At 43.1% G+C, this 22,210-nt stretch overlaps 1 protein-coding gene across 4 annotated transcripts in view; it reads right to left on the bottom strand.

Annotated features, from left to right (window-relative positions):
• plekhh1 (pleckstrin homology domain containing, family H (with MyTH4 domain) member 1) overlaps nucleotides 1-22,210 on the bottom strand; it is a 69,831-nt gene that overhangs the window by 33,541 nt on the left and 14,080 nt on the right. For 2 of the 4 annotated variants that reach the window (XM_042071821.1, XM_042071824.1), the window contains exon 1: nucleotides 2,772-2,973. The exons of 1 other annotated variant lie outside the window; for it this stretch is intronic. The gene's annotated coding sequence lies outside the window, so the exon portion shown is untranslated. Of the gene's footprint in view, nucleotides 1-2,771; nucleotides 2,974-11,132; nucleotides 11,207-22,210 lie in introns of those variants that run through there. One more of the 4 variants, XM_042071823.1, reaches the window with a different exon arrangement.

Genomic DNA, 22,210 nt, shown 5'->3' on the forward strand with positions numbered 1-22,210 from the left:
CAAGCTGTAAGCACACTAACAACTGTTGAGCATGCACATATGGTGGAGGAGATATATACACACACATACACATACACACATACACACATACACACATACACACATACACACACGCACACACGCACACACATACACACACAGACACACACACATGATGTCGCCACCAAGTCCACAGCTGTGATGATGTAAGCAATTGGTCTGTTTAATGATATCACCTCAAACATCTCCCAGCCCCTACTGTTGTTTTTCAGGACTGTCTCTGTCCAGATCCAACTGGCTTCTCAGCCCAATAACTCAGAGTGGACCATATGTGGGTCTGGGTCAGTGTGTGTGTGTATATGTGTGTTTGTGTGTGTGTATATGTGTGTATGTGTGTGTGTGTGTGTGTGCGTGTGTGTGTATGTATGTGGATGTAATTTGTAAGCGTGTGTGTGTGTATGTGTGTGTGAGAGTGTGTGTGAGGAAAGAGAGAGAGAGAGAGAGAGAGAGAGAGAGAGAGAGTCTTCATGCAAGTTAGCGCATGGCAAGAAAAACTGACAATGTGTTTGAGTGTGTGTGTGTGTTTGTGTGTGTGTCTGTGTGTTTTTGTGTGTTTCTTGTGAGGTAAGAGACACACACACACCATTAGTCTTATACTCCACCACTACGACCTGATGCAGAAACATCTCACTTTCCCCGTTGTTGTTCCAGCAGCAATTTACAACCACATAAAACAACAGCTAAACACCAGGCCACTCCGGCTCCTCTCAGAATAGAATGAGTTACCGTATCACATGCATCAAAAAAAAAAACTCCCAGGGAAAACCTCAAGAAATGACTCTCTCCAGCACCCACAACCAATATTACAACAATACAACATGAGATGGAGAGAATAGTGCATATTATACACATATTTATGAAGATACTGAATGAGAAAAGAAGAAATATCAAAGTGAAATAAACACAGCTCATTTTCTCTGCTGCTTGACCTGTGACCCTCGACGAGACGGCTGCTGCAACTTGATCCACTGGCAAGGAAATCCCAACAGAGTGGATGTGTGTGTGTGTTTGTGTGTGTGTGTGTGTGTGTGTGTGTGTGTGTGTGTGTGTGTGTGTGTGTGTGTGTGTTCCTCTAGCAAGTTATGTGCCCTGTCACATAACTTGCTAGAGGAAATAAAGGTCTATACCAAAAAGTGACCCAACCACATCTAGCGAGCTCTGTGAATGGCCTCATGCACAATACAGCTCTATTTGGGCCTCTAGTAGCATGTTTACTCTGTGTGGAGGTAATGACAGCTCTATAACAGCTGTGCTTTATGGGCACCATGTGTAGACCTTTTTTTTTTTTTTTTTTTGCTGGGAGAGTAGGTTAAGCCAGCTGGCCATTCTCCTCGAGTATTCCTCCTAATCTCTCCTTCACTCCTGTTGTTTTTTACGGCACTCCATCTCCCTCCTTCATCTTCCATTCTCCTCTTCCTCCTCCTCTCCCTAGTCAATTCTTAAATGCCTCTTCTCTGCTGTGTTTCTCCTTTTCTTTATTCATCTACTTTGCTCTCCTGTGTTCTCTATAGTATGTTAACCCTTCCCCCACTGCCTCCTCCCCCCCCCCCCTCTCTCTCTCTCTCTTTCTCTCTCTCGCCCCCTCCATCTCTCCTCGCCTCCTGTCTTTACCTTGAGTCTCGAGTCCGGGCGGCGTGTGTAATGACAGGCTTGTGTGGCTGTGCTCACATGCATTATCAGTGGGCCATAAATATAGCCCTGGACATTCCTCTGCACTGAGGTGTAAACATCTCAGGCAATGGCTGCCGACACACACACACACACACACACACACACACATACTTAACGGACTCCTCACATTGGAAGTGGGATGACCACATGTGTGTCATTGAGGTTTTCCTTCCCCATCCAAATCCAATGTCGAAATGCAAGAACAGGAGTAGCAGCAACCAGCCACCATCCATGGCACACATTGACAAGAAAGGTGGATTTGTTATATGCTATAATACATACCATATTCTATACAGGAGGATGCTTCCCAGCAAAAAAGATGCACAAATATGTTTCCCACTCAGAAAATAACATCATGCAAAACTACTAGGCAAAGAGGCCAAAAGCTGGTCACAGGTGAAAATAATAAATGGGCCACAGGTGAAAATAACTACATTTCAACTGAGTTTGTTTATCACAATCAATGTTTACATTGACTAAATCTATAGATACAGGAGCCCACTGTGAAAGCTAATGAAAACCACCAATCTGCCAGGCATTGAAGGCATCTACAACCTCAGGAAGAATTGAACTAAGCCAACACCAACACATCAACATCAACAATCGCTACTAACCAATAAAGACGGCACTACAGCATCTATTGACCACTGCAAACGTCTTCTGAAACTCCTGTTGTCACTCCATTTAATGTAGGTTACAAGCTACATCACAGAATCCAGACCTTATTATCCAAGTCCACGTGTAATATTGCTGCACCCAAACTTTCCTTGTGAATGTTGTCCAAAAATGGTCAAAGCGCACAGGTGTGCCAGACACACAAGGCTACCAGCTGAAACCCCTGACTACAGCAACTTGGATCGCCCACGACTCAGCGAAGCGAAAACCTGTTCGATCTTTCACCGCTGCAAGAAATGTGTGGGTGGTTGTACCGGGACTCAAAAGAGAAGCGGTAATTCCATCCACTTCCAAAACTTGCACTCTTTTCACTGATTTTCCCTTTCAATCGAGCATGCATTGTGCGCTACTGCTTTAAAAATCCAAGAAAATATTCTTTTACATACCTTGTGACTCCTCTTTTTGGTGTGCGAACGTTAAGTTGTCTGAACTTCTCCCGGCAATCACATCACGCCTACACACTGTGTCAGGCTTTCTTATTTCCCCTTAAAGGATTTGGTAAATAGCCCGTCATTTTCTCTTCGTCCGTCCTGTAGATTCTCCCCTCCTGAAGCTCAAAGGACGATGCGGCACGTCCTCATTCAGACAGGTCATCTCTTATTTCTTTAAAGAGCCAAGAGGAGGATCAAATTACAGTGACGTGTTGGGCAAAGTTTTCTGTCTGCCGGTATTCTGCTCCTCTCCGCATGCCTGCGCTCATACAAACTTTCGTAGATCTCAACGACCTCGAGGGGTGCCTTTTCAATTAATAAGCAACTGCTGTGGTGGTTTGTATTCTTCAAGTTGTAACATAACATTTGTAACTTAAAGTGTGTGCAACTTCTTCAGAGAGCAATTCATGCGTAGGTCTACTACAAATATGCGGTTTTTCATTTTCAAATTGAAAGTCCATATTCTGCTTGAACACTAGATCATAAATAGGCTACACGTTTACTGAGATCGCAATAGGTTGCCAGTTTGGAACTTTATTGCACCAGTCGATTACCCGTGCCTCTTACAACTAGTAGCAAAGGCACGCAAGAACATTTTCACGTTGTTAAAAGCCAATAAACAGTAAGGAGCTAAAGAATGTGAGACAGCGATTAGGAAATGGCGAAAACTGAACATAGACTGAATTAAATTAATTTGGGTTATTTACCCAATTTTGCATACAACTTGATGGATTTGTCACAAGTCATAAAAGTAACTTTTTTTAGCCTTGTGATCAGGTTCAGCATAGCCGGCACATACGAAGGCCCCCAAGCTAAATGTATGTGATTATTTCAGAGTAGCTTATAAACAAATGTCAGTGCAAGCCTGTTGTATGGGCATAATCCAATTAAGACGAAACGCCTGGTTTCCGTTTAGTCCATTCTGCCTGGATCCCCTCTTGGATGTTTACAGTGACTTCAGTGACTGTTTTTTAAAAGGCTCGGCCCGTGCTGTAAAAAGCCAACGGGGATGAGGTCAGCGCAGCCACACCCGTGCGCAGCGGCCTGGCTTCGCCTGCGGGCCGTCCACACAACCCCCCCCCCCCCCCCTCTGCGGACAGATCCAGGGCAGAGATACACGAACAACGTGCAGGGCTTGGGTTACAAATGACAGAGCGGTCATTTGTGCGAAACATTCAGCATCTTCTGCCTAGCAGCTGAGCATTCATAATATACATTGCTATGAGAGTAATTATATATGGCGGACCAGTATCCACAGATTCTAGTCTACATTCTATGAATTAGTGTATCGTTTAGCTCCAGCTACTTAAAAACATTTATTTACCAGATGCAAACTTACGTGTGAAGTCACTCACGGAAAAGAAATACGAATATATAGACTTATGATAAAACCAGAAACTTTTTTTTACAGTGAGCCCATTTTTCATTATTGATACAGAGAAATAAAGTTTATCAATTGAGGAAGGTGTCTGTGAGTCAGTGATCACAGTCAGAAGGGCAATGATTTAGATGAAAGATGCACTAACCATCAAATGTCGCTTTAGGGGATGAATACAACAAAACAAATGCACATGAAATAGTCAAGATACAGAATACTTGTACTGAAGCAGATAGCTTAATTTCTGAGGCATGTTGAGAAATGAGTCTGAAAAACATGTTTTGTCCTGTCATAAAGATTCTTCACAGAAATGTCTTACATGACTAGGAGATGAATTACCAGCAGGGGGCCAGGCTCCTTAAGATTAAACATTTCTTTAATCACTATACAACACCTAAAATTATAGCATACTGTAGCACCACCATAGACAATTACACTGTCTGTGACACTTTAAAGAGTCTCAGGATTAGCATCCAGAAAAGCCGTGGTGCTGAGCAAAGGAGAAATCCAGCTCAGAGGAGGAGGCTCATCTCTCTGAGAATAGACTCTAATTATAATTGGCTGTAAAAGCACTTGAAGATTCAGAAGATGAATCAAGAATTAATCATTTATATGGAGCTTTTATTCCTAAGCTTTTTATGCAGAAATGCTTGACATCTCAACTAAATCCTTATGGTTGCACCAGACCACGTAGCTATCAAAGCTATGTAATTTGTGAGTCTCTCTTTCTCTCTCTCTGTCTGTCTGCCTGCCTGCCTCTCTCTCTCTACTATGCATATGTGTGACTGTGTTTGTGTGACTGTGTGTGTGTGTGTGTGTGTGTGTGTGTGTGTGAGTGTGAGTGCATGTGTATTTTATTTTGCATTTGACCCCATGAGTATATGTGTGTGTGTGTGTGTGTGTGTGTGTGAGTGTGTGCGTGTGTGCAAGTGTGAGTGCATGTGTATTTTATTTTGCATTTGACCCCATGAGTATATATGTGTGTGTGTGTGTGTGTGTGTGTGTGTGTGTGTGTGTGTGTGTATGTGTGTGTGTGTGTGTGTGTGCATGCAAGAGCAAGTGCATGTGTATTTTATTTTGCATTTGACCCTAGTGTGTGTGTGTGTGTGTGTGTGTAGTCCTATTCCCTCTGTCCGTGGCCGCTGTCAGACAGCTGTATCTGGTGTTTGGGGGCAGCGGGCGGCTCTGCGCCTCCTGTCCTGCGAGAGTTTTTACTGCTGCTGGCCCGACACGCTGGAACCACAGCAGGGCCGGAGCACGATGGAAACTCCACATAAAAACACAGAAACTAAAGCAAACCAATTATACAACAGAAAAAGAGCGACAGACAGACACAGAGAGAAGGAGAAAGAGACCATACGATATCGACAAGTTAGATGCCTGGGTTTGCGTTTAGCATGGAGAATGTTTAGAATGACAACAAGACTGACAACAAAAGAATGACAGAATGCAAAATGACAACAAAAAGAAAAAAGAATCACCCAGTATGTCTCATTATTTTCTAGGGAAACAGGTCACTTCTCCTTTTTTGTCTCTATGGTGCTCTTCTCTTTTCCTCCTCCTCCTCTTTCTCCTCCTCTCCCTCTGTGTGTGGTCTTCTCTCGGTCTCGGAGAGGGGGAGGAGTGGAAGAGGGTGCAAACTCAGGTGAAGGTTGCTTCTGGTTGTTTGGCAGCAGCAGCTATTCTAGCCCCATAGGCATTTGATCTTCAAAATTGTATCTCTAAGGTCTCCGTCTAGCGTTGTGCTGAGTGCTGCGTGTTGCATTAATAGCACGAGTTAGCAAGTTTGAATTTGGTTTTGTGTAGCTCACAAGAATTTTAGCAGATTGTATACATGTTGTCCTTTTGAAGTGGTTGACGCATGTTTTTTTAATTTTTTTATTGTGTGCAGACTAGTGCATCTTTTTGTTTTTATCACAACCCACCAAACAACTGTTTTCTGGCATCTCTTAAACCTTATGTTTATGTTGGGGGTTTTTTCACTCACAGCTACACAGTACAGATGCTATAACATTTAAATTGTCACTCATGTCTGTGGTTTAATGTATACGTCACTGCTGATTCTAAGGTTTCTTAGAATTATATAGCTAGTTTGTATACTAACTGTAGTTTATTGTCCACTTTTACAACATTCTGTTATAGTACTTATAGTTTTAATTGATACCACATTGTATCTATAAGTTATATGTGTTTCTAAATGTGTTTGCTTCATAGTGTATTCATGCTAAGTTGTGTAAAGTGAACTCTTGTCAGACTTTTAAAACAAAGGGAATGGAACTGAGAGATGAGAGAGGCAGAACTGCACACACACACACACACACACACACACACACACACACACACACAGAGAGAGAGAGAGAGAGAGAGAGAGAGAAAGACACAACAACCCCATACACACACACACACACACACACACACACACACACACACACACGTACACACACATAGATAAACACATACACACACGCACCCACATACACACACCACATACACTGTGGCAAGGCATTGAGCTCTAAAATACAGACTCAGCGAGATGATGATTGTTTATCCTTTACACATAGGTCCTCATTTTAGACTCTGTGTCAACACATCATAGGATCATTCTGATTATCACCTCATGGTTGTGTGTGTGTATGATTTGTGTATGTGTTTATGTGTGCAGGCCCCCTATCCCTCTCACACGTGTCTACTTTGATAATTACAGTATACCGCTCTCAACTACAATGCACTCCTTAATCTTGTGGCATCTCCTTGCACTGTAAAAAAATAAAGGTGCCTCCTCCAAGAATCCACAAAGGACTTTAATCCCTTAAGTCAACAACAAAAAAAATCACCCCTTGCTCTCTCTCTCTCATCTCAACTGGCGCTCACACAACCCACACACTCCCTTCCTGTGAGGGTGTCATCAGCGAACAGGTGATGAGAGCAGGCTAGTGCTAATTCTAACTCCTTCGGCCAGAACAGAGGACTGCCACGTCTTCACACTGCATGTCCACTGTCATTCGTTTAACGGAACAGGATCAGTAAGCCACACGTATGCATGTATGCGCACACACACACACACACACACACACACACACACACACACACAGGACAGACACTGAAAGAGAGAGAGACACACTACACACACCCACACACACAGATAGACACATACATGCATAGTATACATAGAACACGCATACACACACACACACACACACACAGATACACAGTGGGAAATATATATATATATATTATGGTATGGTTATGGTATTTATGATATTTAGCAGATGCTTTTGTCCAAAGCGACATACAAACAACAACAATACAATAGTTAAATTTAACAGTGAACAATTAAAAAGTTGGTAAGACTACATAAGGAGAATAGCAATAATAAACAACAATGACAATTCAATCAATAACCTGATCAGAATCAGAATCAGCTAATGATAATAGATAATAGATAATGAAAATAAATAAATACTGTTATATATGTAGCTAAATGTTGTGCTATATGAATAGCAACCACTAGGGCGCATCAGTTCTGTAATTGGTTGAGTTCTCGTAAATAATAAACCAGTGTAGAAGAAGTGAGTGAACCAGCTATAAGCAAGAGTGTTGCTCTGTGTGTGAATGTAGAATTGTTTGCATAAAGACATTAGGAAGCAACATAACATAAACTGGCGACAAGTTGTGTAGTCCTGAAGACTTTTCTCTCGATGAGTGAACTGTCGAGAGTAGTTGGGTTGGTCAAATTTGGATGAAATAACCACGTTGGAAACACCTACCTAGTGAGCTAGTGTTGGCTGTTAAGAGGTGATGAGTCGGTCTTCCTCCGAAGAGCCTAACGTTACAGTGCAAGCCACCATAAGCAGACACATCATGGCTGGAGTAATTGGACATCCCTTTGATGAGGCCGGTGAGCAATGGGCAACTTATATTGAACGTTTTGAACATCATATCCTAGCTAATGAGATTAGGGGCGCAAAGAAAGTGCCTGTGCTGTTTAGTGTCGTGGGATCAAAAACATATGGACTACTTTGTAGTTGGGTTGCTCCTGACAAGTCTGGGGAGATGGACTATGACCATATTGTGTAAGTGTTGCAGGCCCATTTTGCTCCAAAGCTGCTCGTGACTGCGGAGAGATTCTGGTTCCACAAGCAAAGTCAAGGGGAAGAGGAAGCAGTTGCACGGCATGTCACGGTATTGAAAAGACTTTCGGAATATTGTGAGTTTGGTGCTTACTTGGAAGACGCACTAAGGGACAGATTTGTTTGTGGACTTAAGTGTGAAATTGTGCAGAAGTACCCAGGAAATCCAGAGTTCTCGCGAGAGCACAATTTGAATTTGCTCAGTGAGCCACTCTGGCAATCAGTAATGATGCTCATTTCCCATGCCCTTGGAGCTGAGCTGCACCAATCACATCTGTGTATTTGATATAGGCGGGCCAGAGGCGAGCTAAACAAATGACGACAGCGCTGCAATGTTGAAGTCTGGAATCAGTCAGTAAACATTGGTCGTAGTGTTATCCAAGAAAGCAGTGCTTCAGAAAGCAGTCAATTACGCTGTATCTGCTGGGACAGCAGTGTGCGACATGCAGCAGTTAGGTGGCTCACTCAAAGTGAACGCGGTGTTTTCCCAAATATGCCGCTATTGCGGGAAAACTAATCATACTGATGAGGACTGCTGGTACAAAGATCGTGACTGCCACCAGTGTGGGAGGAAAGGCCATACTAAGCGCATGTGTAAAAGCAAAGCCAACGACAGAGAATGGGAACAAAAAGTGGAAAGTCCTGAACAGAAAGCTAATGCAATTAAGCGCAGTGTAAAAGATAGAACAAAGAGAATTTATCACGTTGAGGCAAGAGGAGATGAAAGTGAAAGTGAAGAAATCAAATCTGACACTGACTCTGAGTTAGGACTATATTCCATGACGCAAAAAGGTGCTGCCTGTAGTAAATGGAATGAAAATGGGGATGGAATTGGATACAGGGGCTGTTGTGTCGTTGATTCCTTGGAAACATTACAGAAGCACACTGGGCCAACTGTCCCTGCAACCCACTGATATCATGCTCATGACATTCACTGGAGAGCCTCTGGCACCAGAAGGGGTCATCAAAGTGCAAGTAAAGTTAAACAAACAATGTTGCCCTTGAATGTAGTTCAAGTTGATGCAAGCACTGCGTGACTATTCATGCAATTGAGCAAAGAGAGAAAGAGAACTTGGAGACATGTGTTAAAGAGACACTCAGCTGTTTTCTCTAAAAATCTAGGCACAATGAAGGGGAATTAAAGCCACATTGACTATTACAGTTTTTTCTCAATCACTTTGATGCTTGTGTCAACTCTGACATCACATTTTCAAAACAGTTAACACCCATGTCTGAACAAAAGCATTCTGGCCAAAATGACACATTTTGCTTGCAAAAGGCTACTCTCTTAAAACACTTAAAACATGCAGCAGAAGCAAAATTTGCCTTCAAACAACACATCTTGTCATCAAATCACTGTGTGATTTCAATCAATCATTACACACTGGACAACAAAATGCAAAATCTAGTTCTCAAAATGAGCATTTTTGCCTGTTCCATTTCTTTCTCATTTTTCTGGTATCAGAAAAAACTGTAAAAAAAAGACAAAATGTACTGAATAAAAAATAATTTATTCATTCCTCCCAATATGTAATTGTCATTGACATGTAAGACCTACAGTAGGCAAGACAAATTTCATTGAACTACAATTTGTCATTTTTCATCAAAATAGACCTACAGTAAACACCTTTTGTACTGTTTTCTTCACCAAATAGGCAATACAGTACTTTGTTTACAGTTTTTCTCGATCGTTTTGATACCTGTGTCAACTCTGACATCACATTCTCAAAACAGTTAACACCCGTGTCTGAACAAAAGCACTCTGGACAAAATGACACATTTTGCTTGCAAAAGGCTGTTACTCTCTCAAAACACTTAAAACATGCAGCAAAAGCAAATCTTGCCTTCAAACAAAACAACTTGTTCATAATTCAAAAACACTCTTTAATCAATCATTACACACTTGACAACAAAATGCAAAATCTAGTTCTCAAAATTAGCATTTTTGCTATGTCTGTTCCATTACCTTCTCATTTTTCTGGTATCAGAAAAAAACTGAAAATACAAAATGTATTCATTCCTCCCAAGATGTAACTGTCATTGACATTTAAGACATACAGCAAACACCAAGCAAGATACTGTACATTTCATTGAACTACAACTTTCATCGAAATAGACCTACAGTAAACACCTTTACAGTAAAGTTTTCTCCACCAAATAGGCAATACAGTACTTTGTCTAAATGTGCATTAGATCCATACCTGCAAATAGCAACACAGAACAGACATCTCTTATGGATAATGAATGATTGCTGATTGAAGAATTGTGCAAAGGAGTTTCACACAGGTGTATCCGAGATTCAGACTTATGCAAGGAATCTATACCACCTGTGAAGAGATGTTTTCCTTTTGGAAAACCAATAGAGTTTGGGGCTTTTGAATGACACCTGTGTTAACTGTTTTGCAAAAGGGTGTGAGAAATGTGTGAACCCAATGAAAATGTGTGAACACATTCGCAAGAGATGACTTCTGCTGTGCAAAGAAAGTAGTCATGAAGACCAAGTGGGTTCCAGTTTACTTAAGCAGGTAAAAGCAATCGAGAAAAACTGTAAATGTGCATTAGATCCATACTTGCAAATAGCAACACAGAACAGACATGGCATCTCTGATAATGAATGATTGCTCATTGAAGAATTGTGCAAAGGAGTTTCACACAGGTGTATCAGAGATTCAGACTTATGCAAGGAATCTATACCACATGTGAAAAGATGTTTTCCTTTTGTTTAGCACGGGAAAACCAATAGAGTTTAGGGTTTTTGAATGACATCTGTGTTGACACAAAAAGGCCTATTCCCTTTTAATCGCTTACCTTTTGGAGTAGCATCATCGCCCGCCTTATTTCAGAAGGTTCTGGACCAAGTGCTTCTTGGACTGCTTAACTTGTTACTTTTTGATGTAAAAAAAAAAGAAAAATGCATCCCTTATGTTGTGTACGGAAAAGTGTATCTTTTATGTTGTGTTAAAGGAAATATATTTTGTGTTAATGGACAACATATCTTAGTGGGGAGGAAATGTTATATGTAGCTAAATGTTGTGCTATATGAATAGCGACCACTAGGGTGCATCAGTGTTCTGTAATTGGTTGAGTTCTCGCATATAATAAACCAGTCTGAAGAAGTGAGTGAACCAGCTATAAGCATGTGAGTGTTGCTCTGTCTGCGAATGTAGAATTGTTTGCATAAAGTCATTAGGAAGCAACATAACAAATAACATAATATACAAGCCATAACGCATATAAGAAACGCTTAATAAACTAAGAGCATGTGTAACAGATATGCCTTTAGACCCCTCTTGAAAGACCAAAAACTATCACAGGAATGGAGAGCACTGGGCAACTCATTCCACCAACAAGGAACCACTGAGGAAAAGAGTCTTTGACCTACCGTTTATATATAAATATATATATATATATATAGAGAGAGAGAGAGAGTGAAAGAAAGAGAGACTCATCTGTGATCATAGAGATTCCCCCTGGGGTCCCCTGACAGAGGATGAGCCACCAACCCAAACATTTCCCCTGGTGTTTGTTCTCTGTGTGAGCAGCCCACACTCAGAGTGCGCGTCCGGCGAGCGTGTCTCGCATACACAAACGCAGCCCAGGCGAGGAGCCGCGCTCACGCTCTACTCCGTGTGTTTACACTGCGACATACCAAAGAGAGATCAACAAAGCTCACACACACACACACACACACACACACACACACACACACACACACACACACACACACACACACGCAAGAGAGAGATAGAGACAGAGAAATAGACAGGGGATTAGGATGGAGGGATGAGAGTGATGGAGGTGAGGGGGAGAACAGGAGAAGAAGGGAGGAGAGAGACAGGAAGAGGAGGAGAGGAAGGGAGTGAGATGAGAGATGAAAGAGAAGCAGTGAGCAGGGAGGTGAATGATTGCTTAAGTGGATTATCTGACATCTCGGTCAAAGAGGATGCAAGACTGACGGACAACAATGATGTGCTGAGTCTAGCTAAAAGATATGGGTCCGTACACACACACACATACACACACATACACACACACACACAATGATACAAGCACACATTGCAACTGGGGCACAGACAGTGAAAGTGCAGTTTTGTGAGTGATAAGATCTTGTGCCAGGAGGAGACTGGTGCCTGGATGTGTGAGAGATGCCACACGCACACACACACACACACACACACACACACACACACACACACACACATCCTGTTGATAAGCATTTGAGGTGTGATAAATGAACAACGGTTTGGGAGTGTATGTTTAGGAAAGTGTGTCAGCTCCCCAAAGCAAAAAATCGAGAGGGAGAAAAGACCATATGTCCCTCCTACCCCACTTTCATCCATTATGCCCCTTTTATGCTTGGTTTGAGTGTATGCCTCAAACGGATGAGGTGCAAGACAGCTAAGACACATCACTGTTTTCTCCTCTGTTCAAGGTGTAGCCTACAGCCAGAGACCTTCAGCTGACCATCGCTGATATCTTTACTGCCTAAGCTATTTGTTTACTAACAAGGTCTCCTTGTAAGGGACACATTAGGTGGGTACACATGTATGTAGTCAAATGCATTACAAACAAGTGGTTTAAGTGAACGAACGCAATAGTGTGTCGTTTTTTCCCCCCTATCCTTTTGTGTAGTGCTGTCTCCATTTGATCGTCACCCAAGACTCCTCTTTAAAGTGTAAACAGAGTCTTTCTTATCCCTACGTCCATTCTCCCTCTGTGCTCCCTCAAAGGCCTCTACACATACTGTAGAAAGCAGCAACGGCACCGCTGCACTCCGAAACCCATCATTTTCGATGGCTTGGGCAGCGCTGCTACTGCACTGAGCAAAGTCCAGCGCAGGCGGCATCGTCACTGCAGTGTGGACCACCCTGGTTCTGACCATTTTGTTTTGTAAGAAGGAAATCAGATGCACGCACGACCACACGTATTCAGATGCACACTTAAGGATGTGGGTGTTTCTGTTGAGTTTGAAGTTGAGCTGATGATGGAGTATGTGGTGAGTACAGACTATACACGGGTGCATGTGGAGTGTGTTCGGTGTGTTTGTTTGCACTTGGAGAAAAGAGAGAGAGAGAGAGAGAGAGAGAGATTACAGGGTGGCGCAGGCTGATGTCATCCAATTCAGTTAAAGGCCTAAACAGTTCAAAACCACAAGCACACACTAACCTCTCTACTTCCTCTCTGTCTTTTTCTCCTGGGTGTTAAGTGTGTGTGTATTCATGTTTATTTGTAAACTGTGTGTATGTATGTATGTGTGTGTGTGTTCTAACATTCTTAATCTAGACCCAGTGCAGTTATAGTTTAGTAGTTTTGCATAAATATTAGTGCCACCATCTACCACTTGGGGGCAGCATTTGCAAAATATTGAACAATATTTCCTAATCAGTCTCACACTTCTCCACTCGCTTAAGCAAGACACACATGTATTTCTCAAAGTCAACCTGGAGGGAACATGTATGTATGTTGGTACAACACACAACCAGGATGAACTGAGTTACTTCCTCTGATTGGTCTCAGTGAGATGGCAGATGTTGGAGCAATCTTAGGGTTGCCGGTTCGAACCCCGACCAGTAGGAATGGCTGAAGTGCCCTTGAGCAAGGCCCCTGACTGCTCCCCGAGCACCGCTGTTGATGCAGGCAGCTCACTGCGCCAGGATTAGTGTGTGCTTCACTTCACTGTGTGTTGAGTGTGTTTCACGGATTGGGATAAATGCAGAGACCAAATTTTCCTCACGGGATCAAAAGAGTATAAATACTTATATACTTATACTTACATTGTCCCTGATTCTTTTTATTTCCACTACAATGATGTGGAGTGACTACATATTATACTCTTAAGTGTGCTGGCTCAATACTAGTCAGAGCAGGGAATGCTCTGTAAATATGTGTATCGTGTGTGTGTGTGTGTGTGTGTGTGTGTGTGCGCGCGCACCCGCGCGCATTTATATACAAGACAGGCACAGTCAATACTTAATTTTGTCCAGTAGGGGTCATCTGTGGACTATTTGCAGTAACAGAAATAACCAGACCTCATATCACTTAGACACTGAGCAATGCTCAGAACATTTTTTAAACAAAAGAGAATAGCCAAGAAACGGGTCATTGACGCAATGCAGACAAAGATAATCTGACTAATTCCAGGGGGATCCGTTTTTCTTGAAACTGCTTCAGCATTTTAAAAAAGGGAACCCCTTTTCAGAGAAAGGTTATGAGACAGTGTTTCATCACAGATATTGACTGTGAGAACTGAACTGAGTAGTAGGCACAACCTGTTGCCACTTCTAATTTACCCTTGAACATTGTGAAGTTTGAAGACTCTTCAAGACAAGATTATGCAAAGGACCCCTAAATGTGCAGGGTTAACAAAATACACTAGACCTGTCGTGCTCAGAGAAGCTTAGTACCATCCTGCAGACTTCAGTGGCAGATGTAGAACCACCCAACCAAAATACACACACACACACACACACACACACACACACACACACACACACACACTCACACGCAGACACACATAGACACACGCACACACAGATACACACTCACACTTACATAAGCACACATACACACACACACATACACACACACACACACACACACACACACACTCATATTAAAATGTCCATCAGTCAGACAGCCTATACTTGCACGTTTCAACACCTCTGATAAAACACAGGTCTACAGCCCACCTCCGAAACGTTATACACTCAGAGGGGTTACCCCCTCCTCTATAATAGCACGTACAGAAACACCTTCTCTCTCTCTCTCTAACACACACACACACACACACACACACACACACACACACACACACACACACACACACATGCCCATATACTGTATATATACACACAAGTGCACACACTTAGACACATTCGCTTATACAATGTGTATGTGCTTGCTCCCACACCCTGCAGTGCAGGTATTGGGAGTTAGAGGGGGTCGGTACTAGGCAGGGCTGAAGGGCCACGGGTGCTGACTGAGATTGATGAGGTGAGATGGGCTTTCAGCAATCACACCAGTGCACTGCAGACCCCAGGAACGAGAGGAGCTCCACAGGTGTGTGTGTGTGTGTGTGTGTGTGTGTGTGTGTGTGTGTGTGTGTGTGTGTGTGTGTGTGTGTGTGTAGGGTGGTAATTCTATGTGGACACACACACACACACTTCTAGGAATTACTTATTTCTATCAACGTCTTCTGCAAATTGACATAAATGAGTGGACTATCTGATTAAGGTGCTCACTTGCTTCATGTTAATGAGTTAATCTTTAATTTTCTGAGTTTTAAGATTTTTTTGAGGCATATGAGGAAGAGGATTGTAGGCCTGTCTTGCCCATTAACCCACATTACTGGTACATTACATTACATTACATCTGAATCCCTCCAATTTCACTAGGGTCTGGATGGGTTGAAGTGATTACATTCATTAAATGGAAATAGAATCAGTTGGCTTTTTTGCCATTTTCCTTGCAATCCTGCAGTCTGAGTGATGCATTAAATCAGAGTTATTAAAGCAAGTATCAGAAGAGTGCGAGACCAGGGAGGGAGAGAGAAGTGCTTGCACATGGAGCCCTCTGTAGAGGAGGAACAGGCTCCAGTGAAAATAAATCAGTCTCAGTTCAGAGGGAGTTCAGCCAAGCCATGGCCCAAACCCCTCTCCCTCTTAACAGTCTCTCTCTCTCTCTCTTACTCTCTCTCTCCTTCTGTTTCTCTCTTTTTCCCCATCTCCCTCCCTCCCTACCTCTCTCTCTCTCTGTCCCTCTTTCTCCCTCTCTCCCCCCTCCTGTTCTCTCTCTCTCTCTCTTATTCCCTCCTCTCTATCTTTCTCTCTTTCAGAGTTAGTTTAGCAAGAACTGGAAGAGGATTAGTAATCCCCACCACCCTCACTATCATGGCAACGTGTGCAAATAAATCCTGTAAACCCTGCAGGGCAAATGAAATCATGGTTGTATATGACTCGCGAATGAATAACGACAAAAATGTTCTGACATACACAAACTCTGTGTTACCACAAATCCATACAGACAGCATCTAACGTGAGAGGGACAGCATCTGTCAGCGAAGCGATCTCCACAACGCACAGACTATGAAATTGTTTATTGGCCAGAGGGATTTCAGTTAGACATCATAATTTCTTGTTTAGGTTGCGGGGAGAGAGAGCAATGAGTTTGTCTGGACCATGTGTCTTCCTCTGAGTTTCTGGTGTTGCTGCAACGTTGCAGGTTTTTTCTTTTTCTTTTTCGGAGCACTCCCTCTAAGATGGGAGATAGCTGAAGTGGCCCTGGGCTGAGGGTCGAGATGTTCCAGACTCTTAATTAAGATGGATGCGTCAACATCCCAGGCCCTGGAACAAACACGGCATCCATCTCTGACCCCCCTCCGCCCCAGCTGACCTCTGACCCGCGCTAGCATGAAGCCAGCTGAAAGAGCTCGAGCCAATCAAGCACACTCCATCCATGGTCAAGTAATCATGCCTGAGAGCCGACCCAAAACAATAAAGAGATGTAGACACTATTCAAAACTGATAGCAGTGGGCCTAGAGTGGGCCTAGTGTGTCCATGTGGTTCTAAGTGTTCACACACACACACACAGATACAGGCACACATGCTCACACTTATGTCCTCACATACACCGCACACACACTGTGAATGACAAATCACAGACTTCCTAATCAATCCCTTTCGAGCAGATCAGTAACATTGATGACGAGCGACCAAACCAAAAGCCTCTGTGTACTGAGCACAACGGCCCCCTTGAACGCAGGCCTTCCAGCGCATAACCCCAGGGGTGAGGGGTCAGTGGGGGGCCTCGACCCTGTGGACAGCCCAGCGGAGGAGCCCTCGCGCTGGGCTCAGAGCAGGGCTTTGAGTCCCAGCTTCCCCACTGATCCACTACTGACAGAGCAGCTGTGCAAACAAGCCACCCACTCCCCAGCGTCCACCCGTACCCCCCCCCCCTGCCCCCACTCCCAGCCCAACCCCACATGGGGCAGCCTCAGCGGGGGCACAAGTATAGCCCCGGGCCAAAGGAGAGGACGCACAAGCCTGGGACATGGGGGGGGGGTTAGCAGGAAGTGAGAACCAGAAGAAGGGAACTACACAGAAGAGCACACAGCAGCCAAACTGGGCAAGGGGGGTGGTGGTGGGGGGGGGGGGGGGGCGGGGGGTACAGGCAGATGTAGTGTACAGAGAGGGAAGTATGCGGCACAAGAAGGAGAAGAGAGAGAGGCGCTCCTCCAAACCAGGAAAAGATATGACATCATGTGGTATAAGAAGATGATGCTGGCACTGGAAACTATTTGGGGCATGTTGTCGCACAATAGTCGTGCGGGCTGTTACTGGGATGGATTGCAGTGTGAGCCCCATCTGGTTTGTCATGTATGTGTGTGAGCGTGTGTGTGACTTCAGTCTGTTGATATAATATGCATGCATGTCAGCAATAATTCACAAAAAGGATTAGAGAGGACCTTTTTTTTCATGAGAACAATTCAGACCTTTGCTTAGTTTTTATTAAGACTGTTACAAATCGGAGACACACCATCTATCACACACAATCACACGGTCTGTCTGTGAAGAACACTTTAGAGACGCTCGGCAGAATGTTCTGTAAAGAAAATCAGTGGAAAAGAAGGAGAAAGAAAACAAAACTCTGTTGAAGACACACACACTCACATAGTTTCACACACACACACACACACACACACACTAGCCAAACAACTTCAACAGGACTGCTGGACTGCAGGAAACATCAGTGCAAAAGAAACCGTGTTCCCAAATTTAACCCTTAAAGGTGTAGGTTTTTGAACATTCTAAGTTCCGCAACAATTGAAGGTTCTAAAATTCTATGTTGAATTCAATGAACCCAGATATTCTTTAGAATGTTAATTTCCCAACATTCCCGTCACACCGGTGTGACGGTACTCCTTTAAGGGTTTAAATGACTGCTCCTAATGCTTCTGTATGGAAAACTTTGCAAGTAATTCAGCAGTACTTTTGCTGAGCCAAGGATAAGATGAGATATAAAAGGGTGTGCTGATGTCTCCCGATTTCAACTACTAGCGATTAAACAACATACAATAGGAGTCAGGGACGTGCACAGACATTTTGAGGGCCCATTGCTCTTACCTGAACCCCCCCCCCCCCCCCTTTTTTATATTCTATAAATTGCATATGCTATCTTTATTACAGTAAGATCCTTTGGGTGAGATCTATTTGAGTTTTCTTTCTTTTTGACATTTTGGTTTGGACCTTGTTCAGAGCTTAAAACAAAGAACAAATTTGTACCTTAAGGTTATCCCACATTTTTGAAGATGGCTGGCCTATATCGTCCATTTTCTGAACTTAAACAGTCTGGCCCATGCCTGAGCCCTCTTACATTGCTCAAAGCTGACAATAAATGTAGGCTCCATCTTCTAATAGCCTACTTAGATAATGGTCTTCATATTCATATGTACTGGTAGTAATAGCAGCCTAATGGACATATGGCTACGTCAAGCTAATAGAAGAGGCTACTTTCGTTTTCAATAGCGTGAATTACAGGAGGCAGGAGAACCGCGAAGACAAGTTTCAAAATAAAAGCGACATTTTTTTGTACAGCTAAGACGCATTTTCCCTTGGATATCTAAAATGATTCTAGGATCTCTACGGAAATAAGTTGACTGATATCTGTTGTAATGACGTATAACTTTAATCCCTGAAAATAATATATATACATATATATATATATATATATATATATTTTATTTTTTTTTATTTTTTTTTTTATTATTATTATTTTTTATATATAAAGAGAGCAGACGGACAGTTGCCTGGACGACTTTAGCCCTGCCCTGTTCACGTCCTTGATAGGAGTGATTGTGGTGGAAAGTGATTTAAAACACTATTCCAAATGGAAGTTGATTATGAATTCACAATGTTTGACAGAGCAACTTCTTTTAACGGAAATCCCCCTCACTTTCAGAGGAAGCAAGTTCAAGCAACTATTGGGAAACCCATTTCTACTCCCAAGAACTGAAGCATTGGAATGGTAGAAAGAAGACTTTCCTGTTTATTTAGAGATATCAAGTAGGATTTACAGTTCAGTGAATTAATTCATGATGAATGGAAACACGCAACACTAGGCAAGACAGTGCAGCCAACTGGAGTCTTTCAGTTGGCAATGAAACATAAGGGCCCCTTATTGTGTCTGTCTTTTGTCCTTTTACCACATAAATCTCTGCCTGCCACTCCCATGCCATTCCCATACACACTCCTCCTTACACACACACACACACACACACCTCTTACTGACACCTGATACCGCCCCACATTAATCACTACTGTTTACATCAGGAGGGTTCTTAAAAAGGGTGCAATACAACTAACATAAGATGTAGAAATCAAATTATTAAGACAATATATTATGTGGGTGGAGAACAAGCTGGCAGACACACTCTCCTTTACATTTGACACATGCACACTCAGGTTTCATGCTTTGAGGCTTTTAGTAGAGAAAGACTCACTAAACACTATTGCATTGTGCCTACATATGTGTATTTGTACATAAGGTTTTGAGGAATGTGTGTGTCGTGATAACAAGTATCAAACCCATCACAATGAGAATGCATGCAGCTCTATGTGTGTGTGTGTGTGTGTGTGTGTGTGTGTGAGCATGTGCATGTCTACACATGTTTGTCCGCATTGTATTAACAATCCAGGCCGCACATTGTTCACTGGTATTGTCTCCCCCTCCCCTCTCCCCCTTCCTCCCGGTTCAAGTACAGTAGCTTCTTTTCCTGTGATACGCGGGCACACACCCCTAAACACACACGCATGCACGCACACACCACACAAACACACACACACACACACACACACACACACACACACACACACACACACACGCACGCACGCACGCACACACTCCCCACTCAATTTCCCACTCCCACTCTTATTAAACCAACATCCTCCAGAGCCTTTCATGTCCGTTGGTGCTCTGCTCCCCATGCTAAGAGTAAGGTCAAGCCCTTCGAGCCGGAGAACAAGGGGACAGCGCTGCACCCCACCAAGTTCAAAAGATCCGCCCCCATTATGCGACCGCTACAGTGGGGGGCTATGGGAAGTGGCACGAGAGAATGAGGGGGGATCGGGCAGCTTTATTTCGGGGGCCTGAGGAATGTCCCAGTGAGTGACAAACAGCAGACTGTTGGGGAGAGAGAGGTGGGAGACAGAGGCGAGGGATCTGGTTATGGTAGGGTAGGTTTCCACATGACAATAGTTCATTAGATATGGTTTGTTAGGTGCAACAATGGAGCCAACGACGGTGAGGAGCTGCGTTATCACAAGATAACATTGTGCCTGTTCACAATTACAATTACACAGCTTATCTGGAATTGCATTCAACTCTGATACCTTTAACTGGCCATTTTGTTTTTGCAGGAATCAACAGGTCCTATAGTTTGGGTATGGTATAGAAACAGAAAACAAATTCAGAATAGGAACCAGAATACAGATCGGCATAACAAATAGGAAAGTTTCTGGTGGTTAGTTTGTGACAAGATTACAAGTTTTATTGTTATGGATTCTTATATAGGAAGAGGTTTTACTTTGGAATTTCATTGTGAGAATCCTGTTAAAAGATGGATTTGCGTTTATATTCCAATTTATGTTGCATGAGATAGCATTAGGCCATCACTCATTTTCTTGTCCAAAGCTGCTGTGTCACCTTTCAGATGAGACAGAGAGGATTGACATGCCAGCCAAACCCATCTCATATACATACACTCAATTCTTATCAGTTCTTATCCATGCTTTGTGTTGAAGTGTCACATCCACACACACACACACACACACACACACACACACACACACACACACACACACATTTCAGCTCAGCTCACAGCTCTTAAATCTGTCTCTAAATATCATGTCCTGAAGGGGAGGTTGATCTTCTGAGCCCCTCTCTGTGTTGACAAACAGATGATCATGCGGAATTCAGAGTCCAAGTACCCACAATCCCTTGCACCTCTGTCTAGGGAAAAAAAACACGGAGAAGCAATGGGAGGATGACTGGCTCCATCCTGTACTTAAGTTTCCTAACAAAGTTGGTGCAAAGTTTCTTCCTCTTATAACCGCTATCTCATTATCAGAGACAAACAAAGTAATGGAAAGATAGAAACAGAGAAACAGAGAGGGTGAGAAATAGAGGGGGAAAGAAAGAGGGGGAGATGGAGAAGGAGGTATGAAGAGAGAAAGAAGGAAAGAAAGAGAGTGAGAGAGAAAGGAGAGAGAGAAGGAGAGAGAAAGAGAGAGAGTTGACAGTGATTATGAGTCCTGTATGTGTGCTCTCCCTTGCTCTGGCAGTCTTAATCTGCCTTGACAGCCTTGCTGTTGACAAAACCCAAGCGGGATCTTGAAGAAATGCCTGGCGCCGTGAGCCACCATTAACCTTTGACCCCAAGTGCTGAGGTACCGCTGCCAAGCCTCAGGGTATGTGTGTGCGTGTGTGTGTGTGTGTGTGGAAGGGAGGCAACATTTAGCGGGCAGAATAGGACAGGCACAATGTGCATCAGGAGTGATGAACAAGCACACACACGCACATTTACATACAAGCACATGCATGTACATGGATGCTCACACACCAACACAAAACACACACACACACACATAAACTGTTACTCACTCAATAAAACATCTCACAGAAGTATGGATGAGTGTGTTGGAGAACTGCCATAAACTAAGGCGCTCAGTAGAGCATGATGGAAGTATTGGGTACAACTCCCTCTGGGAGTGTAGGCACTAATAATTAGTAGCACAACTCAGTAGGTCTACTGTAAGTATGTTACGGTAATTATTGTGACCTATAAGTTGCTTTAAAGAATGAAAGAAGAATAAATTACCAGTGGGGCAGT

This window comes from Alosa sapidissima, chromosome 19 (genome assembly GCF_018492685.1).
Source record: "Alosa sapidissima isolate fAloSap1 chromosome 19, fAloSap1.pri, whole genome shotgun sequence".
Classification (NCBI taxonomy): domain Eukaryota; kingdom Metazoa; phylum Chordata; class Actinopteri; order Clupeiformes; family Clupeidae; genus Alosa; species Alosa sapidissima.